The sequence below is a fragment of the Leopardus geoffroyi genome, chromosome D1, assembly GCF_018350155.1.
Source record: "Leopardus geoffroyi isolate Oge1 chromosome D1, O.geoffroyi_Oge1_pat1.0, whole genome shotgun sequence".
NCBI lineage: Eukaryota > Metazoa > Chordata > Mammalia > Carnivora > Felidae > Leopardus > Leopardus geoffroyi.
In genome coordinates this window covers 103049435-103071221 of record NC_059329.1, presented here as the reverse complement: position 1 = coordinate 103071221, position 21787 = coordinate 103049435, and positions in this window count along the sequence as shown.

The window sequence follows — 21787 nt, the reverse complement described above, 5'->3', positions numbered from 1 at the left end:
ACGGTCTCCCCATAATGGGAGCCAACCGGAAATGGAGGCACGAGAAAATAAACGGGACGTCTCTGCAGTCAGACGTGCAACAGAGAGCAACGTGCTAGGGCGAGCTGGAGAGCCCAGTGCAGCAGAAGGAACCAAACTTTCTGAGCTTCTAGCTCCTAATCTTTAAATAGGAATAATACCTACACTTCCAGTCTCCCGGGATATTATGTATATCAGCGATATAATGGATGTGCAGGCTCTTTGAAAACTTTCACGGTGTGTTCTAGGAAGATCTTATTATCTTGCTTCCATCGCTCATGGACTATGATTACTGCAGAATTTCAATAACGGGAAAGCCTAGGGGATGGGAGTCTCAGCGGAGCCCAGAGATGGCCCTGAAGCTGCTTGAATAACAAGCAAGCCGATCTTGTTTAGATTGTAGGTTAATTTGAGGTGACTTGAAGGGACAGACAGAGAGGAAGGGGTCCCAAAGCCCCCAAAAGTCTCCTGCTCCCCCCAGTCTGTGTGAACTGAAGCAAACCAGCGGAATTCTGTGTGTCCCTATTTCCTCACTTGAAAAATGGGTTGATGTTTAAAAGCACAGTGACTCCGTAAAAGAACTTTCGAAAGAAGGAATGAGGTAACAAATTGGGACTACTCGGAAGAAAGGATTGGGTTATGCGAAGCCAAGAATCCTTACTCTAGGCTGGGGGTCTCTTTGGGAGAGGGCGTCCCTCCACTTGCCACTGTCTGCATGCTTTCTGGGTATGAGCTTGTGGTTTCCAGCTTTCGTGTAAACCAGAAACTAAACCACCTCCCTCCAGGTGCTTGGGGGTCTCCAAAGGGCCACTCACCTGCCCCTGGGTACTTCCCCATCTCTTCTCTGGGTGGATGGAAGACAAAGGCCCAACATGCTCAGAACCTTGGGGCTGGAGGCCAGTGCAGGTTACTGGATCTCACTGTGGCACGGAGACCCCAGATTCAAGGATCACGGCTTCTCTGAACCTGCGGAGAAGGGCAGAGATTCACCATGAGCCAAACAAGAGAAGAAGGAAGCAAGGGTTGTCACTGGCTATAAAATGGCTCACATTCCACATATGTGGCTCTTACACCCAAGGGGTCTCCCGTGGGATCGAGTCTCCACGGAGATTTGAAGCGCTCAGACAACAAAGGAAAGGAGATAATAAATCATGGAAAACTCTGCCCCAGGGGATGTGCAGAAGCTCCGTGGGAGTCCCAAGTTTGTAGACAAGCTGGACAAACACGACTGGAGGGTGAGGGGCCAGCCAAGGAGGGCGCCACGCCAGCTAGACTCTTCGCCAAGTCGCCAAGGTCTCTGGATCTAAACTACTCAGGTTCAGGGTGAAATGAAATCTTGAGACTTCCACATTTATCAAGGATGCCATGAGGGCTTCCTTTACTAGAATGGACCACACATCCCTCACCTCCCCCACCTACCTGCCTGCCCTTTATCCCGCCCTTAGCTACTTCATAACTACCCTGGGCCAGGCTGTGTGCCGTACCGATATGAAATACCCAGCCTCAGTCCTTAAGGAGCCCACAGTCCAACAAGGCCTGTGACTAAGGCTCTCTTTCATCCAGAAAATAACTGTGCCAAATTGCCTTCCTTGCAAAGAACTTCCTCCAGAGCGTTTTATGATTATCCACAGGCTGCGTAATCTCTTTCTCCAAAGAGGAAATATGACATCATTTCACTATAAAGCAAAAGGAACATCGGGGGGGGGGGGGGGGTGATCCTGTTCTGATCACAGGAGGCAGCTGAGCCAAAGCAAACAGCACCCTGTGGAGGACAGGGTGACATATCCTAAAACCCTAAACACACCAGATTCTTTCTCTTCGTGTCATACGACTGTGTCAGCCTAGATGCTTCAAGTGCAGGTATATGTGTCCCCAGATGAATGATAAAGCTCCCTGATGACAGGGCCATGTCTTACAGTTAACCACATTCCCCCAGCACCTAGGGCGGTGTGGCTCAGTATAAAATGTCACAGACATGGGGCACCTGGGTGCCTCAGTTGGTTAAGCATCCGACTTCGACCTAGGTCATGATCTCATCATTCCCAAGTTTGAGCCCCGTGTCAGGACAGCTCAGAGCCTGGAGCCTGCTTTGGATTTTGTGTCTCCCTATCTCTCTGCCTCCCCCCCCCCCCCCACTCATTCCCTCTCTCTCTCTCTCTCTCTCTCTTTCTCTCTCAAAAATAAATAAACATTAAAAATTAAAAAAAAAAAAAACCACATCATAGACATGGATCAGAATCCACATAAGCCTCTCGATGGACCTGTTACCTGGAGCAGGTTGGCCCCTCTGAGCCCACTTTCTCATTGGTAAAGGTGGGGAAATAATGCCGGCCGACAAGGATGTGGCTAGAGGTAAACAAGGCAACAAAAGCAGTGTTCCCTCACCTAACAGGGGACACAAGGTAGCTACACTCAACTTTGGGGCAGCTCTACGCTAGAAGACAATGAACCAGTGTCATACCTATGTCCCTGCTCCGTGGAAATTTTTCAGCCCTGACCCAGTTTGACCCAGTCTGACAGAGACTCTCACTCCCTAAAAATGCAAAGCAGAACCCCTCTTCGGCGCTGACCTAGAAGCTAGACAAAGCAGCCAGGAAGACCACCGCACCAGCAGGAGGGAAAGAACTACCTGGAGGGACAAGAAAACAGGCAAACACCAAAGCTCTGCTGTCAGACCCCGGCCCCGCTGGCTCCCGTCTCCCTTCCCGCCCCCTCCCCCCTCGGGAACATTTTGTCTCCCGCAGGCAATACTTCGAAGTGTAAGCCAATCCAGCCTTGCAGGTTTCTTAAGTTTGTCACTGCGTTGTCCCAGCTTTGCCCCGAGAAGTTCAAAACCGAGCAGTTAAAGGCAGAATTCTTCTTTGTGAGTGAGGGTAATACAAGAGGCTTTGGATGGGCAGATTCCTTTTCTGTGCCTCTTGAGCAAAGCGTCAGCTATCCCAGCCTAGAAACCAGGACACAGAGGTGGAGGAGCAGATCCAACACTCAGACGGAGGAAGAGGGACCCAGACCAGAGGGAAAAGCCGAGGGTCTTCAGTGTTCCTCCCCGAAGGGATTAGAAATCATTCCTTGTACTTTTACGCATCGTCGTGATGAAGCAGACAAAGCTGTATATGGCTGTTGTTCCAGAAGAGGGGCTCAATCTTCTCTAAATGATCACGGTCAGCCTTAAAAACATCTAGAAACAGGGGTGCCTGGGTGGCTCAGCTGGTTAAGCGTCCGACTCTTGATTTCGTCTCAGGTCATGATCTCATGGTTGTGAGATCAAGCCCCACGTCAGGTTCTGTGCTGTCAGCATGGATCCTGCTTGGGATTCTCTCTCTCCCTCCCTCTCTGCCCCTCCTCCTCCCCCCATCTTTCTCTCTCTCTCTAGACTCTCTCTCTCTCTCTCAAAATAAATAAATAAACATTTAAAAAACCCAGAAACAAAGTCTGGCCTGGTATTTTTGCAGGCATTCTTTTTAATGCATTTTTATCATGAAATGATTCCAATATAAACATAAGAAGGAACATAATAACTTTATACCCACTACCCAGCTTTGACAACTGTCATGGACTGAATGTGTCACCCCAAATTCATAGGTTAAATCCTAATGCCCAACGTAATGCCCAATGTGATGGTATTAAGAGAAGAGGCAGACCTCCGGGAACGAATTTGGTCATAGGGACAAGACTTTCTGAATGGGATTACTGCCTTTTTATAAAAAGGACTCCAGAGGACTCTTGTCCCCTTTCCACCATTTGAGGATACAAGAATTCGGCAGGAGGTACCCCAAAAGAGGGTTGTCACCTGAACCCAACCATGCTGGCTCCCTGCCCTTAGAATTCCAGCCTCCAGAACTGTGAGAAATAGTCTCTGTTGTTAATAAACCACCCTGTCCGTGGTATTCTGTTACAGTGGCCTGAACTAGGACAGCAATATTTACTTAAGATCTTTTTTTGAGAAAATACAATTAATGATAGACAGATGATAGATAGATAGATAGGTAGATAGAAGATAGATGACAGATAGATAGATAGAGAATAGATAGATAGATAATAGATAGATAATAGATAAATAGATAGATAGATAGATGATAGATAGATAATAGAGAGATAGATAGATAGATAGATAGATAGATAGATGATAGATAGATAATAGATAGATAGATAGATAGATAGATAGATAGAAGATAGATGACAGATAGATAGATAGAGAATAGATAGATAGATAATAGATAATAGATAGATAGATAGATAGATAGATAGATAGATAGATGATAGATAGATAATAGATAGATAGATAGATAGATAGATAATAGATAGATAGATAGATAGATAGATAGATAGATGATAGATAGATAGAAACAATGCAGATACAGTTGAGGGCCTCTATCTACTTCAGCCCCCATCCCCTCACAATTAACAAATATCCTAAATTTGGTGGGGCGCCTGGGTGGCGCAGTCCGTTAAGCGTCCGACTTCAGCCAGGTCACGATCTCGCGGTCCGCGAGTTTGAGCCCCGCGTCCGGCTCTGGGCTGATGGCTCAGAGCCTGGAGCCTGTTTCCGATTCTGTGTCTCCCTCTCTCTCTGCCCCTCCCCCGTTCATGCTCTGTCTCTCTCTGTCCCAAAAATAAATAAACGTTGAAAAAAAAAAATTAAAAAAAAAAAAAAACAAAAAAACAAATATCCTAAATTTGGTATTATCCTACTCATGCTTGACTTATACCATTTGTTACCCATAAACATTATGTTGTTTGTTTTGTGTTTTGTTTGTTATGTGCAAAGATGGCATCGAGGTCCATATATCACTTTGTAATTGGCTTTTTTTCATAGCATATTGTTTTTTTTTTTATATTTTTGTTATCTCTAGTTCATTTATTTTCATTTCTATGCATATTCTGTTATATAAAAAAAAAAAAACCCCACAGTTTACTTATTCATTGTCTTGCTGGAGAGCATTTAAATTGTCTCTCCTTTTTGTGTTCCTAACAGGAATATTTTTGTGCAGGTCACATTGTGTACCTCTGCAAACGGCTTCTAGGGGGAGAAGTTCTCAAAGCCCAGCAGCAGCGATAGCATCACCAGGAACACATCAGAACGCAGATCTTCAGTCCCTTCCCCAGACCCATGGCATTAGAAATCTCTGGAAGCGGAGCCCAGCAAGGTGTGCGTTCACAAGCCGTCCAGGTGATTCTGAGACAAGCCGGGGCTTAAGGACTACTTATCTAGGACATACACCTAAACGAGCATCTCCCACATCACCAGATAATACCAAATTGCTCCCTGAAGAGGTTGACCAACTATATTCCCACCAGCCATGCCTCACACAAGGCCAGCGCTAGATAAGTGTGGCCTCTTACGGTTGTGACCCCCTGAGGATTAGGCATCAGGTCAAACGCATATTGACCACACGGACTTACCCCCTTGCGCGTTGCATTTCTTCATGTTTCTATTGAGCAGTCCATCATTTTAAATGATTTCTGGGAATTCTGTGTATTTTCCAACTGTGTCTACTTTGTTATATAGTCAGTGTTTTCCCGGTTTTTAACTCTGTGTAGGAAGCATCTTCAGGTTTTACGTAGCGAAATGTATTTCTTTCCCTGTATGGTTTGTGTTTTTGTACCTTAACGAAAATGTATTCTTTCTTTTAAAGTTTATTTATTTATTTTGAGAGACAGCGTGAGTAGGGGAGGGGCAGAGAGAGAGAGAGAGAGACAGAGAGGAAGCCAGAGAATCCCAAGCAGGCTCCACACAGGACAGCGCAGAACCCTATGTGGGGCTCCAACTCACAAACCCTGAGATCATGACCTGAGCCGAAACCAAGAACTGGACAGTTAACTGACTGAGCCACTCAGGCGCCCTAAAATGTATTCTAAAAATGTTTAGATTTTGCTTTTTACCCTTAGGTGTGTAATGCATGTGGACTTGATCTTTGTTTAAGCTGTGAAGCAGAGATCTAAATGCTTCCATATTGAGAACATCCTTCCCCATTAACTGATAATGTCACTTCGGTCATGTATCCAGAAGGATATTCCAAATATTTACCAACCTCATGGCTCTCAACCAAGCTTTTTTCCTTAATATTACTTACTTACCTAGTTTCCCTTTATTTCTTGATGAATTCTGCTAGAGATTTACCTCCTTCCTCACTTTCCTTCTTTTTTCCTTTTTTCAAAGAACAGGTTTTTGGTTTTGTGTCCTAATTTCCTATTTCATTAATTTCTTCTCCTATATTAATTGTTTCCTTCCACCTTCATACGTTAGTTTATTGTTCTTTCTTATCTATTTTTATAGTTGAAGAGTACTCATTTATTTTCATTTTTCTAGTTTATAATAAATGCAATTAAGCCACATATTTTCCTCTAGATACCACGTTAGCTACATCACACAATTTATTGCTTTAGCACATTTATTATTCAGCTATAAATATTTTTGTTATGGCATTTATTTCAGCTTTATTCAGAGTTATTCGAAGTTGTGTTCTTAAGTTTCTCAATTAGTGGAAAGAGGGAGAGAGTGCGGGTGTTAATTGATCATTTAAATCATTTCTAATTTAATTATGTGGTAAGATATTGTGGTTGGTATGATATCAATTATTCAAAGTTGTTGACATGTCCTTTTTGACCTCATGGTCCAATTTTACAAAGAATCTATCCACAGTTGAAAAGGCTATATATGTACTTGTTGGGTGTGAAGTTTTTAGAAACATGCATATACACAGTTGCTAATTTTATTATTCAAAGCCGCTCTATCTTTCCTAATTTTTGTCTGCTTGATTTATGAGTTGTGTTAGTCCCCTGCTAGGCTTTCTGACTTTCTTCTTATAGATCTTCTCTATTTCCTCTATTTATTACTATATTGTAATATGTGAAATTGTATCAGAAGAATGCGATTTCATAATTGTAACATCTCCTTGCTGAGTGGTTACGTTTAGTATTTTGTGGTTACTCTCTTTATCCCCTTTAATATTTTTTGCCTTAAGATTTACTTTGTCCTAATGTTAATTTTGCTCTACCTTTTTGGTTAATATATGCTACACATCTTTTTCCATTCGTTTCTTTCTTCCTTCCTTTCTTTCTTTCTTTTTTTTTTTTTGAGAGAAAGAGAGAGTGTGTGCGAGCGGGGGAGAGGAAGAGGGAGTGAGAGAGAGAATCTTAAGCAGGCTTCATGCTCAGCACGGAGCCCAGCATGGGGCTCGATCTCACAACTGTGAGATCATGTCTTGTGCCGAAATCAGGAGTTTAGACACTTAGTATACTGAGCCACCCAGGTGTCCTTCCATTCTTTTATTTTCAGTCTGTGTGTGTGTGTGTGTGTGTGTGTGTGTGTGTGTTCACTCTGTGTTTTATAAGAAGCATAAAGCTACATTTTATTTTGATCTAGCTGATTGCTTCTGTCTTTTAATAGACAAATATAACCCATTTCCATTCTTTATAATTTAGGAATTTAGACTTAATTATATTTTCTTATTTTGTGCTTTCTGTTTATCTTCTTTTTCTTCTTTCTGTCTTCTTTTGATTGATAATGTTTAATCTCTTCTGACTTGGAAACTGTAAGTCTTATTTCAATGGCTGCTCTGAGTTTTTTTTAACGTACATGCTTAACTACAGACTGACGAAGTCTGCAATTATTCCATTCCTCTTGACTTCAATCAGTCCTCAATGTGCTTTAAGTACCTCCCACCTTGAATAGCCCCCCCCCATCTTGTAATTCTTGTCATATACAACAAAAAAGTAACTTTTAGACTCCATTACTTGACATGTTCAACACACTTTCTCAATCTCTGTGCTCAGTAGAACAAGTTGTTTGGTTTAGGGGCAGGTGGGAAGTTGAGCTGATTGAAGGACACCTGCTTCTGCATTCCACATTTCCCTTCTGTCTTCACGTTCCTGTTTCTGAAGCAAATTTTAGTAGCCTTTTGGTGAGGATCTATGTGTGGTAATGTAGTCAGGGTTTATATATATATATATATATATATATATATATATATATATATAGAGAGAGAGAGAGAGAGAGAGAGGAACGTGCACACACATGCATCAGGGAGGGACAGAGGGAGAGGAGAGAAACTTAAGTGGGCTTCATGCCCAGCGTGGAGCCTAATGTGGGGCTCGATCTCACATCCGTGAGCCAAAATCAGGAGTCAGATGCTCAACCAACTGCACCGCCCAGACACCCCTGCAGTCAGTCTTTGTATATTTAAAAATGTTATTTAATCCACCTTCTTGAATGAATGTATTCTAATATATATGTATCCATCACATATTATATCTATCATGTGTGATCCATATGTATGTGTATCACATGTTAGCGTGGCAGGTGGGAGAGGACATCTGAAGAGGGAACTGCTTCTCCACGGCTGTCACTCAATCCTTCTGTTTAGCTCTACTTTTCTCCAATCCAGAGCTTTCTGGAACTGTTAGTTCCTGAGATTTAGAGGGCTCTCAGCATGAACAGGATTTTGTTGTTGTTGTTCAGCTTTCTGAGACCACAATGATTTCAAGGTTTGGCTGCCCAGGGTTCACCCCCATCAATTACCACTCACCCATCTCCCTTCCAGATCCCAAAATACTGTTGCCATTGTCTCCTCGCCTATTTTCCCCATTCTTGTTGGTTTGTTTCTCTTTTCTCTCGTTCATCTCTTTATTGTAATCTCACTGTGCTTTAGAAAGGGAGTGAAGTTAGGTCTATACAGCAAAACAGCCATTGTAACTCAAAGCCCCACATTTTTTATTTCAATCACTATTTGTTTTATGTTCAAATATTTAAGTTTATTTATTTATTTTGAGAGAGAAAGAGAGGGAGGGAAGGAGGGAGGGAGGCATAGAGAGAGAAGATCCCAAGCATGCTCCATGCTGTCAGCACAGAGCCCAAGGTGGGGCTTGAACTCACGTGCCATGAGATCATGATCTGGGCCGAAATCAAGAGTCAGAAACTCAACCGACTGAACCACCCACGCACCCCTTTATGTTCAAATATTCTAATTGGCCTTTTTCCATATCTCTCCGTTCTTATTTCCCCGTAACCTTTTATTATCTTAATGAAATTTTTGATATCATTTATTTCTTTGAAATAACCAGTACATTTACTTGAAAGCCTTGTCTGGTCTTTCTGTAAAATCAGTTTCACCCAAAGTGGATCCATGTCTTGATTGCTGGTTTGTCGACTGCTTTTCTCAGTATTAGCTTTTATCCATCAGTTTTTTATTTGATTTACAATCTCCTTTGGGATAGCAGGTGGTCTGTTTGTTTTAGCTTCTCTCCCCTCCTTCTCCTCCTCGTCCTTGCCATCCTCCTCTGCCTCCCTTCTCCTCCTCCTCCCTTCTCCTTTACCTCCATATGCACTTATCCTGTTGAGCAGCTTTTGGGGGGGCCCAGTCATAATCCAGGTCTAGTAAGGGCAGCAAGAGGGACTGTCCTGCGGAGCCAATGGGCCAACCCAGGCTGAGTCAAGGAGAAGCTCAACTCAGCGTTTGTTCACAGGCCGTCTCATCCTTCTCCCCCAGCCTGGATCTGGATATGAGCCACTGCCCCTTCAGCATTTGGCAGCAGGCTTATTTCCAGGCTCTTCCCTTGAGGGTGGGAGATAAGGAATGCACCCCAGGCGAGCCGAGCCCAGCCGTGCGCTCAGCCAGTTGAGATGCCTCCGCTTTCCCATCTCACAGGGAACACTTTGGACGCCCGTTCCACTGCTGACTGCTTCTGCTTCCCAAACCCTACAAGTCCGCCCACCCTCTCAGCCCTGATCGCTGTTTGTGCTTTTCTGTGTCAGCTTGGATCTTCAAAACTGCTTGTCTTGTAGTTAAGCCTGACTATGCCTTCTTCCATTTTCTCTTTTTGTTTCATCCAGTACTGCTGTGTTTATGGAGCAGACAGGGTTCTTGCAGCATGAACTCCATCAGTTGTCCGTAGGTACTCTTCAAGCTAGAGAGTTGGATTGGGTAAATCCTGACTGTGGTCAAAATTTGGATGCCCAGGGGTGCCTGGGTGGCGCAGTCGGTTAAGCGTCCGACTTCAGCCAGGTCACGATCTCGCGGTCGTGAGTTCGAGCCCCGCGTCAGGCTCTGGGCTGATGGCTCAGAGCCTGGAGCCTGTTTCCGATTCTGTGTCTCCCTCTCTCTCTGCCCCTCCCCCGTTCATGCTGTGTCTCTCTCTGTCCCAAAAATAAATAAACGTTGAAAAAAAAAATTAAAAAAAAAAAAATTTGGATGCCCAAAGTAGCTAGACCGCATCATCCGTGGTACTGAATGTCCCCTTAGCCAGGCCTAATTTTGTCTCCATCTGTCACATATTCCTGAAGTGCCAGGCATACAACAGGCAGTTGAATCTAAATATTAACTGAAGCTATTCTGAATATTCAAAAATCAGACAGTAATAGCGTAGAAATCAATAGGATTGAAATAAAGATTTGAAGTTAACTCATTTTAGAAAAAAATCTATTCCCGGGGCACCAGGGTGGCTCAGTTGGTTGGGCATCTGACTCTTGATTTCAGCTCAGGTCATGATCTCAAGGTTAAGAGATCGAGCCCAGCATCCGCCTCTGTGCTGGGAGTAGAGCCTGTTTGGGATTCTCTCTTTCCCTCTTCCTCTGCCCTCCTTTCTCTCTCAAAGGAAAGAAAGAAAGAAAGAAAGAAAGAAAGATGTATTCCTGTGATAGAAACTCACAGCGTTGTAGGGAGGAGTAAATGGGGCAGGGAGGACTTACCACATTATCTAACATGTATTAAGTCTATTATGATGCACCTGGTATTAGAACACACTATAAAGGGGCCACTGGGGATGGATCGTTGGGTATAGAGGTCTTTAGAGGATTAACAGGAAGAGAGAAACAAAAGGGAAGAGGAAACCACTCTTCAGCCAACAGAAGGAAAGGATTAAAAACAGAAAAAGATGATTATCACCAATGAAATGAAGTTCTTCCCCCCTTCCAGTAACCTTCACCCTGCTCACAATAAACAAGGAATTACTAACAGAAATCCGCAGGTTTTGTAAATCCAGAGAAGCTACTAGGAAGACAATGTATTCCTAGACCGTCTGGAATGCACTAGTACATTCTATGAGAGCTGGGATTTATCTGTGTTGTTCATAGATTTCTGCCCAGGGCGTAGGGAGCATTTTAATAATTGTGGAATGAAAGAATAGATGAAAAGCTCAGAAAATGTTTGCTGCAGCAGATCCCAACGCGGCTGTGTGTGAGAATGAATTTATAGTGTGGATACAGAAAGGTAGCAAATCAGCGGAGGAAATACTCATTCTCTCAGCCTCCAAGACGTAGTGTACCTCGAATCCAAAAGGGAAAGAATCAAATCCCTGAATTCTACTCCTGACACCAATATGGCCCTGTATGTTCACTAGCTAGAAGGTTTTAAAAATTTTTTGAAAAGAAAAAAAAAAAAGGAAAGAAACCAAATGAATGTGCGTCCAACACTGGCAATGGGGAGGATCACAGCAGGGGCATTCAGAGACATCCCTTTACGCCAGGGAGATGGTGAGGTCTGAATTAGTAGGTCAACCACCCCACAGAAATTCACACATGAGGGAAGCATCACTGATTCAATGTTTTGTGTGTTGGGATGAGCACTGGGTGTTGTATGTAAGCCAATTTGACAATAAATTGACAGCTCAGAGCCCGTTTCGGATTCTGTGTCTCCCTCTCTCTCTGCCTCTCCCCCACTCACGCTCTGTCTCTCTTTCCTTCAAGAGTAAATAAAATTACTACAGATACATCTCTGACTTATTAGTCAAATGCAAAGATTTTGATTAATTATATCCCAACACCCAGCACACTGTCCAGCAGATAAGCAATGTTCTTTAACAGTGTGTAGAATAAATGTTAGTAAGTGGATGACCCCGAGCATGTTCACGCATCCTCTTGGCACTCGGTTTTATTTGTAAGAGACTTAATAGCACTTCCTGTGGCATTGCTATGAGGAGTCCTTGGGGATTATGCATCAGCATGTGGTGGAAACCCACTAGAACTCTCTAACACCTCATCGGGATTGCTGCTCTTAAACATTAATCAACAAGAATATTTACTAGTTCCTATTTATATTCTCAGCACCTGGGAATCAGAGGGGATGAGGGTATGAAGTATCAAGAAGAGAGGGCACAGGCCTTAGAGGCTGCCAGAACATAAGGGGTTCGCTGCGGGAACTTCTCACCGGTCATAACTGAGGAGGTCAGGAGAGGGCAGCAGAGAGCTGCGGGGCTGGATGGGAAGAGCAGCCTTCCTGTCTGGTAGGTTCTATCCCCAGGAATGCAGGATAAGCATTGAAACCAAGGCAGCAGTCAGGACCCTGGCACCGGCATCCTGGTGCAGCCACTCACTTGTGGTGTGACCTTGGATACGACACAGAACCCCGCTGGCCTTCATGTCTCAATCCCTAAAATGAAGAGAATTAGGTCTCAAGATTGTTGTAAAGTTTCAAAGAATTGGAAGAGCTGCCGAATTCAGCAGCAGAGTTGCCTGAAGGCACTGATGGAGATGCGAGCGGGAGCGCGCGCGTGCACGCACACACACACACACACACACACACCCTAAACCAGAAGCAGGAGACAGGAAAAGAGCTGACTTGGGGAATTACATAAATATGGTTTTGGTTTTTGTTTCTTTAATAATGAAGTACATGTCGTAACCAAAATACAGGTACGATTCCGTGATGGTACATATACTCCCTTTGACCCTCAGGCTACTGAAAAGTGACTAAGGGAAAGACCATGCTTTTTGGTCCACAAATGCCATTTATTTTCCTCCTTCCTGGGCACATGGAAGACTGGTTCTGGCCAATAACATGGGAGAAAAAGAGATGTCTGTCACTTCCAGCCTGCAGCACTAGAAGTTTCCTTTGTGACCCTTCAGCTTTTCTCCTCTTCTGACCACTGAACCAGAAACATCAATTAGCCAGAGAGCTGTTGACAATAGGCTTTGGATACTTACCGTGAGGTGGGGGTGGGGGGGGGGGTGGGGGTGGGGAGGCAACTATGTTGAGTTAAGACAGATATTTGGTATCTATATGTTATTGCAGCAGAGCTAAGGCTCTCCTGGCTAATACAGTAACAGAAGACAAAAAATGTTGAAAAGGAAACATGTTAAAAAGGCAATATGAACTTAATAAGATAAAACTCAGGACCAAAAAAAAGCAGCCAATTTTACAATGTCATTTTCTTTAAAAAAAATGTTTTTTAATGTTTATTTTTGAGAGAGAGAGAGAAGGAGAGATCGCGTACATGCGTGCGCACGAGCAGAGGAGGGGCAGAGAGAGAGGGGGACACAGAATCTGAAGCAGGCTCTAGTCTCTGAGCTGTCAGCAAAGAGCCCGACACAGGGCTCGAACTCATCAACTGCGAAATCATGACCTGAGCCGAAGTCGGGCACTTAACCGACTGAGCCACCCAGGCACCCCTACAGTGTAATTTTCTATTGAGTAAAGATGCATGCCACAAAAGATATGCCATGAAGATGAATTTAAGCCTAAAACTTCAAAATTTTATAAAGAAAATCTGTTACAAGTGTAAGGAAAGATGGCTTCCCTGGAAGGAGAGTCATGGTGGAAGCCATTGAAGACGTACGAGCAGAGAAGTGGTACGGTATGACTTGAATTCTAAAAAGATTGCTCTGGCTGTTGAATTTTTCAAAATAGCCTGCAAAGGGGAAAAGGCAGAAGCAGAGGAACTAGTTGGAAGGCTATTGCAACAACCCAGATGGAAAATCACGGGAGCTTGGAGAAGAGGAGCGGTAGAGGTGACAAGAAGTGGTCAGGTGCTGGATATGACAGAGATTTTTGGTTGATTGGGAGTCTTCAGCTGGGTCTTATTTAAAGCAATGAGACCACCTGAGCGTGCCTTGGGAGTGAGTGTAGGTTAGAAGAAGAGTAGTAGGAAGCAGTAGGAAGAGAAGCCATCTGAGAACTGCACCTTGGGCGTGTCTAGACGATGAGTCTGGGAAGATGAGGAAGAACCCACAAAAGACACAGAGAAGGAGCAGCCAACAATAAGAAGAAAACTGGAGAGTAAGCCATGTGGGTGCCAAGCAAAGAACGTGGCTCAGGGAATCCAGTATCGTCAACCATGCCAAACACTGCCAGGGACGCCTGGGTGGCTCAGTCAGTTGAGCTACTGCTGAATTCACCATTGGATTAGTAACATGGAGGCCATTAAAGATCTTGGAAAGATGGAGTGCCTGGGTGGCTCAGTCGGTTAAGTGACTCTTTGTCTCAGCTCAGGTCATGATCCCATGGTTCCCGGGTCCGAGCCCCACGTCAGGCTCTGTGCTGATGGTGTGGAGCCTGCTTGGGATTCTCTATCTCTCTCCCCATCCCCTGCTTGTGCACTGTGTCTCTCTCAAAATAAATAAATTAATTTAAAAAAATAAAGATCTTGGGAAGAGCTGTTTTTAGTATTGTAGTGGGAGCAAAAGCTTGTTGCAATGAGGTCAAGGGAAAATGAGAGAAGAATGAAACACAGGGGACAACTCCTGAGAGAAATGTGGCTGTAAACCGAGGCAGAAAAAATAGGGCAATAGCTACAGGGGAAAGTGGGGTCAGAGAAGGTTTGGGGTGTTTTTCAGCTAGGAGAGATAACCAATGTTTGCATGCTCATTTATCCTTAAATGTATAATGAGAGAATCCATGCCCCTTTCCATCCCTTGGTTCCCAGACCATTGACCCCAACAGAGTAAAAGAACATGATAAGCTCGTGATGGCTTCAAAGAAAACACCACATCCCGCATGACTAAACCCCAGTGATGCAGCTGTCTCCAAGCCCTCAGATGAGGCCGTATAGGAGCATGCCCCTCATTAGCATACTGCTTTTTATGTAATTATTTTTTCTTATCAAAGGACTTCATTGTGCAGCTTACCACGGGGCTTATAACAAGGAAAAGCCTCCCTGCTCCACTCCTCTCTACGCCCAGTCTCCACACCCCAAAGGGATCACTTTCAACTCTTTCATTTGTTTCTTATCCTGTTTACTGCCCTATTTCTAGGTCACATGCTTACGATTTCTTTTGTTTTTCAGTTCAAGATTTTAACTTTTGACTTCATAAGATGGTAAACAAGGATTTAGCTCTTCTAATTCACACACCACACCCCCATCCCTGTATCCCTCCCTTCTAGATTATTCTCTTAATAAAGTTGCATCAAGATTTTGTGTTAAATTGAAACTGAATGCATACATTATTGGCTATAAAAATGTAATTAATAGCTGAGTCATTTGGTATGTTACGATGACATACCCTTTTTCATATGACTTTTTGTTTTTCTTCGATTAATAATTGCCTTGGTTTTCCATCTGCTTAGTTCTAGATGCACCTATAATTGACACATGTTCAAACTATCCCCCAACTACTCCCAGACAGAACCAAAAACCCATTTCCAACACCAAATAAAAACACCAAGTGATCCGTTAATTCAATGTATTTCTCAGAGACACATCTCCAAGGACCCAGCACACTCCTGCTCTTCTCAGACCAGTCGCTCTCTTGATCTGATGCATGGCTGTCATCCTAGGACCACCTCAGGATGGGCACTCCTTCTCCCTCTCTCCTCTTTGAATTCTCTGTTTTCTGGATCCTAGGTCTTCTTCTCTTTTGGTTCGTTTCCTAATTTTGCTACTCTCTGTGTAACTTCCTGAGACAGGATGCATGCGAGGTATCTTTTAATGACTTGGCAGATGTGAACCAACCTCCATTTCACCATCACATTGATTTAATAGTTTGTCCAAGTGGAATTCAGGGTTGGTGATGACCTCCTCTGCCTTTTGAACATGTTACCCCACTGTCCTGTGGTTCAAGGGCCGCTGTTGAGAGTCCAATGCCGTTTCGTTACTCGCCTCTTGTCTGTTGGCTCTTTTTTACTCTCCAGGAGATTTACAGAATCTTCTTCTTATCCCCACAATCTGAAATTTCATGATTACTGTCCTCATTTGTTTTCCCAGATGCTCAGTGAACTTCTGGACTCTGAAAACGCGTATCTTTCAGTCCTGGAAATTTTCCTTTCTCATTTCTGTGATCATCTTTCCCCCTCCAACTTTTCTGTTCTTTCTTTCTGGAATTTCTACTCATCAGATTTTAAAACTCTTTGAATGATCTTCTTGCTCTCCTCTATTTTCTTTATTATATTCTATTATTTTATTCTATACTTGAAGATATTTTCCCAATGTTATTTTGCAAGTCTATTGAAGTTTTAAAATTTCTGATCACATTACTAGTATTTTGATATCTTTCCTGCTTTTTTTTTTATAATACCCTGTTCCTTTGTGGATACAGTTTCTTATCCATTCAATTAGCAATATCTGTTAGGCACTTGCCTCGTGCCATCGTCAGTACTGGTGATAGAAAGCGAACAAGACAGAGTCCCTGCTCTCACAGAGCTTACATCCAACTGGGAGTGACAGTAAGCAACTAATGGATAAACTATATAATATCAGTAGAGAATGACAGCACTACAAGAAAAATTAAAACAAGCAATGGAAATAGAAAGAGACACTGGCCTTTGGGGATGGGAGATATGGATTATGGGTGACACTGTCTTCCTAGTTGGTGGTCTCCCCAGAAAGGACTGCTCTGCATCCCTGCTTATCGGCTGTGAGTTTGCCACCTGCATTCTGGGAGTCAGATGGGGTTCAGCCGGCTAGGGAAACCTCTTCAAGATTTTCATTAATCCCTGTTTTCAGTCTGGCACCTAACGACTGCCCTCAACTGGGTCCAGTATCCCCAGATCCAAAAGCTCTGGAGTCCAACTTCTCCCGAGTAAAAAAGTTGCCCCCAGCCTTTTCTTGGGGCAAGGTAAGGAATCCGGGGTACAATCGTCGTTAATTCACTTTCAAATATCTCCTTGTTTTTGGCACCGGTCTTCCTCTGCTTCTAGAGATAACCCTGCATCTCCAGCCCGTGACTCTTTAGGGGCTTCCACGGCAAGACTTAGCTAATGTCTTGTTAGCTTAAGAATGAGTTGTCTTGGGGCACCTGGGTGGCTCAGTCGGGTAAGCGTTGGACTTCGGCTCAGGTCATGATCTCACGGCATCAGACTCTGCTGCGAACCTGCTTCAGATTCTGTGTCTCCCTCTCTCTCTGCCTCTCCCCTGCTCATTCTCTCTCTCTCTCTCTCTCAAATGTAAATAAACATTTTAAAACTTTTTTTAAAAGAATTACTTGTCTTCCTTAGTTTTCCTCAACTACTCCGCTCTCCTCTCTTGCTCTCTTGGTCTTTACAGGTTCCTACCCTTTATTTTTCTTTTGCTAACATTTCAGTAGATTTGTAGAAGGGAACCCACATAAAATCATATACTCAGCCCCCATGTTTAACCAGGGTAATTCCTCTGTGGCAGCGACTCCTAATTGCTGCTGATTAAAAAGAAAATAAAACAATTTCTTAATTGTCAAGAGTGTTCATTAGTCTGAGTTCACCGCCAGGCAAAGCAGAGAAAATCTGATCCAACGCAGAGAGGTTCAGCCTTGTGGGATGGGATCTTCAGATTAACTGTCAAAAATAACTCAGAGACAATTAGCCTAAGCCTTGAGGGTTTCATCACATCCAGGTACACAGCAAGCCAGCTTCACAGGCTTGTTACCTGTGCAACCACAGAAGACCCCACCTGCCTGCTTGAAAGTTCTACAGCACCATCTTGAAATTCTTAATAATTTTTAAGCAAGGGGCCCAACATTCTCATTTTGCCTGGGCCCCACAAATCACATGGCCACCCTTGTGGCCAGTCCTGAATATGTATGAGGCACAGACACCCTGTGAAGACAGTTTTGCCAACCCAAGACGAGAGCGGGATGTGTAAAGGCAGAGGCCACAAAGTTCACGAGGAAAAAAGATTGTCTGATTTAAACAATTCATTATCTTGACAGTTCAGAATTGACTGGTAGGCGGGCTCAGCTCAGGCCCATTGTTAAACCTCCAAGTCGGTCTCTGGTTTTTAGAAATTGTGTTGACCCGTCAGATGCCTTTGGTTGGACACAAATAAGACATGTGAGTCACGCAGACAGAAGGCTGTCACAAGGTCACCACCGGGATGTTTCTCTGCTGATTCTGAACAGTTTTCTCAGAAGCAGTTGCTGTGTTTGCCTTCCCTGTGGCCTGACCACTTGGCTTTTATCTACCATCTAGCGATCCCTCACACTCTCCACGCTCAGGGCCTTGCATGGACGAGTCTACGCGCACACTCCCAGGGTCCAGCAGAAACGTTCCCGCGGCTCAGCACCCATTCCCCTTTCTCCCCCCGTTGTGTGGCAGGCATGTGCCAAGCTGAAAACTTTACACCCAGGCTCTTTTACAGGTAGCCCCAAGTTCTGGGCACTGCGGCTCAAGCGGACTGAGCTATGGATTTCAGGCCACTGGCTATGGATTTTCTGGAAATGTTTTATTCTCTTGACATAGAGATTAGGCCTTCTTTTGCATCTGCCTGGATTTCTTAAGCGACAGCCGGAGCCGGAACAAACCACTCAATGAACGTTTAGTTAATGAGTATTTGCCGTGTGCCGGGCACTCTTCCTATGGAGACAGCACAGCGACCACACCCAAACCCCTGCCCTGGTGGTGCATACGCTCTAGTGGACCATCTGGCAACTTGGAGAAAAGGGAAGAGAATCACATAAGCCTCAGCTTCAACATTTCTGAGCAGCTCAACTAAAGATAGGAACTTACTTGAGAAAAATAAATTTTATTCAGCCCCTCAGGGCTACTTAAGGAATAAGGCATAAAGAATATCACAAAAAGCTTTGGGGCTCCTGGGTGGCTCAGTCGGTTAGGCATCGACTTTGACTCAGGTCATGATCTCACGGTTCATGAGTTTGAGCCCCACATCCGGCTCTGCGCTGACAGCTCAGAGTCTGGAGCCTACTTCGGATTCTGCGTCTCCCTCTCTCTCTGCCCCTCCCCAGCTCGTGCTCGCACCGTCTCTGTCTCAAAAATAAACATTTAAAAAGAAAAATCAAAAGCTAAAAAGAAAGCATCAGACAGAGTCAAAATATTTTTAAAAAGAAAAGAAATAGCTTTGAGTGGAGAAATCAGAGTTATAGTGAATTTCGAAACCACAATTCAAAGTAAAACAGGAATTTTAAATGTATATATTCATATATGTTTCTAATTTATATATGCGTGTGTGAGTGCGTATATATCTTTTTTTTAGAAAGAAAAAATGGGCAAAGCAACCGTGGGAAAATGTGATGGTGAGTCTGAGTGAAGGATATATGGGTGTTCATTGTATTACTCTCTTTATTATTACATTGTAATCATATTCTTTATACTATCATTTGATTTTTCTCAGTGAGAAGGGGGAGGGTTTCTGTGATTTGTGTGGATCATGTGGGAGGCCTCCTGACCTTCCTACGAATAAGGTGTTAGGAAAAAAATGAAAAGCAAGCCCAACCATCCGTGGGGAGAGGAGCCGCCAGAGCCCCTGGGGCCCCTCTCTCTGCGTCGCGGGGAGGAGTCTGCCAATCCTGTTGCAAGAGGTGCCTGCTTGGGAAAAAGCCTCTCAAGCCAGAGACCCCTTCTACACTCCGGGCAAGCTGTCTGTCCCTGCTCACCAAGAAGAGGCCGTGCAGCTGTGGCATCTGGCCTGAGACTTGCTCTCATCACAAGGGTCCGGTGCAGCCGGCAGCCACCCGGTGGGGTGGAGACGTAGAAACCCCCCCCCCCCCCCCACCACCACTCCACCAACTGTGGAACGCTGCCTCTCAAATCCGAAGAGGCATACCGTGATGTAACACAGGGTGGAAGAAACAAATTGCAGAACGGTATTTCAGATCAATCCCCCAAGTGCTAGAGAGAAAGGAGGGCTGGAGAGGGAGAGGGTTGCAGGGGAGGAGAGGGGAGGGGAAGGGAGGGGAAAAGGAGGGGAAAAGAGGGAAGGGAAGGGGGGGAAAGAAAAACAAAAGGAAACCTCTATTTGGCTGCCTGTATGTATATACTTACGTATATACACGCATAGAGAAAAATCTGAAAGATATACATTGAGTCGTTATTCTTAAAAAAAAAAAAAAAAGTGATTACTGATTACTTTTAGAGTGTTTTTGAAGGTAAAGGTAAGACTCTTTTTTTCCCCTCAAACCATAACAGACTCTTAAATACAGAGAACAAACTGAGGGTTGCTGGTGGGGGGTTGAGTGGGGGGATGGGCTAAAGGGGCAAGGGGCATTAAGGGAGAAACTTGTTGGGATGAGCCCTGGGTGTTATTTGAAAGTGATGAATCACTAAATTCTACTCCTGAAATCATTATTACACTATATGTTAACTAACTTGGCTTTAAATTTTTTTTAAAAAACGTGAACTTAAAAAAAGACTTTTTTTTTTTTATTTTTTATTTTATTTTTTATTTTTAAATTTTTCTTGTATATGGTATAAACTTTCTGAATTAGTCTATCTTTTTTTGTGGAGAAAGCATCTTTCTTTTTACCACTTTTTTTTTTATTTAAATTCAAGTTCATTAACGTACAGTGTCGTCTTGACTTCAGGAGTGGAACCCAGTGATTAATTCATCACTTACATGTAACACCCAGTGCTCATCCCCACAAGTGCCCTTTTTTTTTTTTCTTTTTTTTTAATTTTTTTTTTTTCAACATTTATTTTTTTTTGAGACAGAGAGAGACAGAGCATGAACGGGGGAGGGGCAGAGAGAGGGAGACACAGAATCGGAAACAGGCTCCAGGCTCGTCAGCCGAGCCTGACGCGGGGCTCGAACTCCCGGACCGCGAGATCGTGACCTGGCTGAAGTTGGACGCTTAACCGACTGCGCCACCCAGGCGCCCCACAAGTGCCCTTCTTAATGCCCATCACCCATTTAGCCCATTCCCCCACCCACCTGCCCTCTAGCCACCCTCAGTTTGTTCTCTGTATTTAAGTTTCTTTTAGTCTACCTTAATTTGTATTTTTTTCTAACAAAGAACAATTAAGGCTAGGGGCTTTCCCCCTTTGAAGCTGCTGCCCCCGCCAAGGGTGGGGGTTGGGGGGGGGCAGTAAACTAAGGCAAAGCACAGTCCAGATCAGAGGTCAGTCCACTACAGTGGGTGGGCCAGCTACGGCCTGCCACCTGCTTTTGTCAATAAGGTTCTATCACATCCCAGCCCCTCCACTCATTTACCTATTGCTATGGCAGCTTCTGTGCTACAAGCACAATAGTAAAGCTGTAAATGGCCTGCAAAGCCAAAAACATGTGCTCTCTGGCCCTTTAGGGAAGCTTGCCAATCCCTGGTCTATATCCACACTTACCTCTGCGATGGGAGCTGTACCATCTCACACCGGTGGTGTTAGAACACCAACCCCCAAATCAGACTCTGAGAGGAAGCCATAAAAAGTAAACTTGAAACGTATTTTGTGAACTTAGAGGGTTAAATCAACAAATGTCACCTGATCATAAAGGCCGTCTCCATCCGTCACCCCAACACAGCCCTGTCCGCCATTCTTGGCCAGCTTTCTTCACAGACTTTATCACATCTGATACGTTCTTGTTTATGTCTGCCCCCTTCCTCATAATGTGAGAGCGGTGAGAACAGGAATCTTCTCAATCTTGTTTGTCTCTATTTCCCCAGGGCCTAGAACACTGCCTGGCCCATAGGGGGTGCTCAAGAAACATTGAATGAATGAATGAATGAATGAATGAATGAATTGCAATTCAGCAGCAAAATTTTCCTATCTCTCTCTCTGCCCCTCCCCCATTCACATTCTATCTCTCGCTCTCAAAATAAATGGATAAACATAGAAAAAAAAAAACAGAAGAGATATGAAGGAAATGTGAAATCTTTCCCCTTTGGAAGGAAAACATTTATGACTAATGGGAATTTTTA